General features: G+C 38.0%; 1 pseudogene; it reads right to left on the bottom strand.

The window, feature by feature from the left end:
• Positions 1 to 1,698: 1,698 nt before the first annotated feature.
• On the bottom strand, positions 1,699 to 5,577 carry LOC115416814 (golgin subfamily A member 6-like protein 22; annotated as a pseudogene).
• Between the last annotated feature and the right edge of the window lie 658 nt (positions 5,578 to 6,235).

The following is a 6,235-nucleotide window of genomic DNA, read 5'->3' as shown; positions in this document are numbered from 1 at the left end:
ATCTATCTATCTATCTATCTATCTACTATCTATCTATCTATCTATCTATCTATCTATCTATCTATCGTGTCATGTCTGTCGTCCAGCTGTATGTATGTAGGCTCACTACATAGACAAAGAAATGCCTGTATGTGTCCTGTGTTTTTATTTTTTTATCCATCCTGAGCCTATTCTTCAAGTTCGTATCACATGTTACACATCGTATGATTCAGAGAAATCTCCCCTTTCTTTCTTTCTTTAACAGTGTAAAGTCACCAAAAAACAGCTTGTGTGATCATACCATAATTGAAAAAATTAAATAAAATGGCCACTGAAAGAATATAGTTTTTATGGAGTAACTCAATAATTAAACACTCACAGTCTTAACATTTACCAGCAGAACAATAATACATGTGAAATTAAGAAAAAATTTTTAAAACCTGTTATCTGTTATGTTTATATGATTTCGTTAAACTTTGGCCAGATTGTGATATCTGTGTAAATTTACTCTCCTAACACTGCTGATTAATTTTCATCATTGGCTTTAACCTGAAAACAAAATGACTTTAGGTAATTATGCTTTAAGGCTAACAATTTGCTTTGTCATGTTTAATTTCTTCTTTTTTTATCTGCACCTCACTATGAAATAACAGCAAATCCCACTCCACTCACTGTAGTCTACAATGTCTATGTCAACATACAGTTAGAAATAATTATTGAACCACTGTCACAAAAATAGTGAAAAGTAAACATTTGTCATAACTGTGTTATCAGGGTTTTTGGTGTGTGCAAGTGAACAAAATTAATAAATAAAATGTTGCAGTTTTAGGAATTAAATAAGCTGTATACTATGGATGACAAAAAAAAAATTGCAGTTAACATAAATGTTGCTTGTACATGTTGAGAAATAACAAGGAAACAATATTCCAAGAACAGATATCAAAAAGTTACGTTGAAGGGAGTTTATAGGTGGTCTCATAATTACTCTGAAGCTGTATACACATGTCGTGTCATGTTACAACCATATTTATTTATTTATTTATTTAACCTTTATTTTTCCGGGTAGGTCAATTGAGAACCACACTGGACCAGTCAAACTTTTTTTTTTCCCGTTTATTTCATTCACGGATGTGCATTTCATCAGCAGACATTCAATAATCAGGTGAACAAACAGTTACACACCCAAATCTTATTTTCCTGCTCCTTTCTAAATAATAATAACCTTAATGGTTAGCTATACACAGCTAGCTATAAAGTCAGACAAACCAAACAAAACATCCAAAGATAATACAAAATGAATACAAAACCAAGTGCAAAACTACATATCCAGGAAGTACAAAGCAAACAAAACATAGGTAAATATTAGCTGGTGAAATGATGCAAAACAATTACAATACCAGACCAAATAAGTAAATAAATATGTCACAAGATGCAAAAACGAATACGAAGCAAAATGTAAAAACTTATAACTGTTCACATAATCTTGTTGTTCTGTCTTTATACACTTTTTTTGAGATGGAATATATTTTTTACAGTCCTTCAGCTCATTATAAAGAGAATTCCAGAGTTTAACACCCACCGATAAACACATCTGCTTCAAAGTTGTCTGTGCACACTGGTAACAGGAAACACACTGAAGTAAATAGAGCAACTTTAGTTTTTCTGGATTAAATAGACATGTTTGCTCAGTCAGTTTCAACAAGTTGTTATTGTATTATGTATATGCGATAAGAGAGTTGTTGGTGTTGTCTGTGCTTATTGATCGGCAAGATTATGGTTATAGGATGTCAGTTTTGTCACACAATTTACTTGATGTTATATCAAGGTTCAAGGTAACTTTATTTGTCCCCGTGGGTAGATTTGTTTTGCAGCAAACTATCGCTTACTGTATATAAAACTTGAGAAGATAGCATTGACGCTATGCTAGTCCTTAGGAGGTTAAGGCTGCTATATCATCTATTTTCTCGAATAATCCTTCAATTACAGAGTTGTTTTTGTCTCTGGTCAGTACATGGTACCTGCCTCCACATCTATCCACCAGCTTCATGAGTTCCCTGTTCCTCAGAATGTGTTGCTCTGCGCTCACTCCTAAAGTTTCTCCCCATGTGAACACAACCATGGAGCGCTTCCAGATCGCTTCCCCCAGTAAACTCATGTGCTCCTCCACCGCTCTTCTGTACTTGCGTGCACGTCAAAAAGGCAGGTATGATCAGGAGGACAACATGAGGCCTGGCCTTGCACCGGGACATGCCTTCCAGAATGTTTGTCTCGCCGGATTAGTCGCATCCGGTCCGTGTCGCCACTTCAGTCCGAGTGGTTCTATGACAGTAACGAGTCGCCCGGCTATCTGACCCTTCCAAGGCCTGAGGGTGGATGCTTCTCTGCCCAGGATGCTGACTCCTGCTGGTGACCGGGACGACCACGACTCCCCCAGCATCAACACCGTCAAGGCCTCTTTGTTGTTTGATCTTCGGTGACCCTGAGTCAGAGGTACCACCTTGGTATTCCCGATAACCCTTGCACTGTCTTGTTCTTGCTCGTCAATTTCCTGCTGCGTTTCTACACTATCTCCAACCTCTTCCTTTTCTTTGGTCACGTCAATCTCTTCTAGTGTTTCAAAGTGACAGTTATTGCTTTGTGATGCTGACGAGGCTGTTTCCATCCTCTGATCCTCCCATTCCTCTGTGGTGGTCCCTCCATCTGACTCTTTTCCTTTCCCCTCTTGCCCTTTACATCCACTGCACTGATCTCTCGGTACATTAAATACCTCTCATCGGTCTCGTCTTGTCCGTTTTCCAAATCTCTCGGGCTTCGGTTCTCTTTTACAGACTTCCGCCTCTCGTTCTTGAAGATTCTGCTCCCACTTGTTGAGTTTTTGAAATGACATTTTTAAATTCTTCTCTTTTCGGGAGAGTTCCTCCTTCAGCAGAGCCAAATCTCGGCCCATTTCATCCAACTGTTGAGTCGTCGAACTCACGTGCTCGTTTTGGACGTGCAGTTTGGACGTCCAGTCGAGCAGCTCTTGTTCTTGGCTTCTTAAGTGGTACTCTCGATCTTTTAACTCTTTGCCATGGTCTTGTAAACCTTTGACTTTCTTCTGAAGGTCTTGACCGTGAGAGCTTAACTCCTTCTGTTTGCCTTCTAGAGCTTGAAGCAACTTATCTAGCGTCCTTTCCTTTTGCTCGATAGCTCTCACTCTCACTTTAAATTCCTCTCGATCGTCATCTTTTTCCTCTTGCTCCTTTTGTTTTACCTGTAGACTCAACTCCCATTGTCTCAACTCGTCCTCTTTACTTTGAAGTCTTTTCATTTTTTCCTCAAATTGTTGCGCTGTTGCATCGATTTCATGTCTTTTTCTGCTCATTTCGGCTTCATTTCCACTCAGAATCTTCTCCTTCTCTTCTACCTCTCGTTCCCTTTTCAACAAACCTCTTCTAATTGGGTCGTCTTGGCTGTTCGCCTCCAGTAACTGTTCATTTTGACTCCCAACTTCACTTTCCTCCTTCATGTTTTTTCCTAGTTCATCATTTGTCCTGACCTCTTGATCTTTGTCTTTATGAATTCGGTTGATTTCAGACTCTTGCTTTTGAGTCGCTCTTTGTACTCGTCTTTTTCTACTCGTTGCGCTTCACACTCTTCTCTTAATCTATCACATTTTTTTGGAGATTTTCAGTCTCTTTCCTCATCTTCTCATTTTGCTCCTGCAGTTCCTCCAGCTTCCTCTGACTTTCTCGTACTTCTCTGCGACATCTGACAAACTTCGCTGATGTTTTTCCTCCAGATGTTTTAATGTGCTTTCTTTCTCCTTTACAACTAACTCTACTTCTTCACTTCTACTCTCATACTCCTGAATCATGCTTGTCATCTCTCTTTCCATCTTTTCCAACAACTCTTTCAGCTCCGTTTTGGTTTTCTCAGTTGTTAGCCTCATTTTGACGATCTCTTGCTCCTTTTGGCGTCTCTGCCTCAGTAGGTCCAGCTCGTTGACTTTCTTCTGCAGTTTTTCAATCATTTCTGCCTCACTTTTCCTCTCCTGCTCCTGTTTTTCCATGATCATTTTATTGCTTTCTTTTAACTCTTCAATATCTCGTAAATAGTTCTCAGTCGCTTTCGTCACCTCAGCGATCTCGGCTTCTCTTAGCGTCACAAGTCTCTGCGCTTCCGCTACCTCTTTTGTTTTATTTTCTATTATTTTCATCAGCCTGTTCACCTCATCTTGATCTTTCTCATCCTTCTTTCTTTGAGCTTCCGTCCACCTTTTCTCCCTGGCATCAGCCTGCTGTTTCACACTTTCGATCTCACCTTCCTTCTCTGTCACTTTTCTTTCTATTTCGTGTAAAAGCTGTACTTTCATCTCCTCCATTTCCCTTTCTCTATCCTCCAGCTGTTTCTGTTGATTTAATATTGTCTCACCGATCTCTTTGTTCTTCCTTCGCAGGATTTCATCAACATCCTTTATACGCTGCTTAAGCTGTTCGATTGTTTGGTCTTTTTCTTCTAGCTTTTGTTCGATCTGTTTCTTGTAATTTAAATGGTCTTTCTCTCTCTCTTTCTCTGTCTGTCGGAGCTTTTGCTGTATTTCTTCAAAAGAGTCTTTCAGAATACCCGCCTCTCCTTCCTTTTCTTTACTTGCTCTTCAATGTCTTTTATGGACTTCAGATGAACCATTTCTTTTTCTTCCTTTGCTGCAGTTTTTCTCTCAGTTCTTTTACCGACATTCTAATTTCCTCTATCTGTTTTTCCTTCTCCGACAGTCTTTGTTCCATATCTTTGTTGTGATTCAAGACGTACTTTCTTTTTCTCTTTCATACTCTTGGGTTTTTGCTTTCATTTCCTTCACATGTTGACTTTTTAACTCATCTATCTGCCTATCTCTGTCCTGCATTTGTTGTGAAATAGTTTTTTCATGACTTTTGATCAACATCTCCTTCTCTTTTTCATTTTCAAGCATTTTTGCCTCATACTTTTCTTCCAGCTCTCTTATTTCTCTATTACTTTCCTGTAAGTGCTTCTGAGCTTCTTTTGTTAAATGTTGTTTGAGCTTTTCCAACTCATTCTGTTTCTCTGCCTCTAAATCGTTTATTCTGTAACCACACTCTCGCTCTACTCTTTCCACCTTATCATTCACTTTTCTATCCATTTCCCCTGGTGTTCAGCTCTCATCAATATTTCAATTTCAGTTATTTTTCTTTCCATATTTTCTTGATGCTGTTGTTTCAACACAGCAACCTCTTTTTCTTTCTCGTGCATCTTTTCAGTTATGTCCCTCTTGTGATTTTCAAAGATTATTTCCTTCTCCTTTTCATATTCTTGCATTTTCTCTTGCGTTTGGACAAGATGCATTTCTTCCAATTCTGCTAAATCTCTCTGTTTGCAAACATTTGTTCCTCGGTTTCTTTTGCAAAACTTTTCTTTGAGTTCTTTGATCTCATTCATTTTTTCTGTCTGTAAATCCCAAATTTCACTCTCATGTTGTTGTTTTAATTTCTCCATATCTTCTGCCTTTTCTTTCAACTTCTCCTCAAACTCTTCTTGGTATTTTTCCTTCATTACCTCCATCATTCTTTTTGTTTCGCTAACATTTTTGGACAATTCCTCCTGATGCGTACTTTAATCTTCTCTATCTCTTTTTCTTTCTCATGCATCTTTTCAGTTATGTCCCTCTTGTGATTTTCAAAAATAATTTCCTTCTCCTTTTCATATTCTTGCATTTTTTCTTGCATTTGGACAAGATGCATTTTTCCAATTCCGCTGAATCTCTGTTTTTTGCAAACACTGTTCCTTGGTTTCTTTGCAAACTTTTCTTTGAGTTCTTTGATCTCATTCATTTTTCTGTCTGTAAATCCCTCATTTCTCTCTCATGTTGTTGTTTTAATTTCTCCATATCTTCAGCCTTTTTTTCAAATTTTCCTCAAACTCTTCTTGGTATTTTCCTTCAATACTTCCATCATCCTTTTTTGTTCGCTAACATTTTTGGACATTTCCTCCTGATGCTGTACTTTAATCTTTTCTATCTCTTTTTCTTTCTCGTGCATCTTTTTCAGCTATGTCCCTCTTGTGATTTTCAAATAATGTCTTTCTCCTTTTCATTTTCTTGCATTTGGACAAGCATTTGTTCCAATTCTGCTAAATCTCTGTTTTTTGCAAACATTTGTTCCTCGATTTCTTAGCAAGCTTCTCTTTAAGCTCCTTGATTTCATTCATTTTTTCTGTCTGAACATCCCATTCACTCTCATGTTGTTGTTGTAATTTCTCC

The sequence above is a fragment of the Sphaeramia orbicularis genome, unplaced genomic scaffold, assembly GCF_902148855.1.
Source record: "Sphaeramia orbicularis unplaced genomic scaffold, fSphaOr1.1, whole genome shotgun sequence".
Classification (NCBI taxonomy): domain Eukaryota; kingdom Metazoa; phylum Chordata; class Actinopteri; order Kurtiformes; family Apogonidae; genus Sphaeramia; species Sphaeramia orbicularis.
This window is presented reverse-complemented; position numbering and strand designations above follow the sequence as displayed.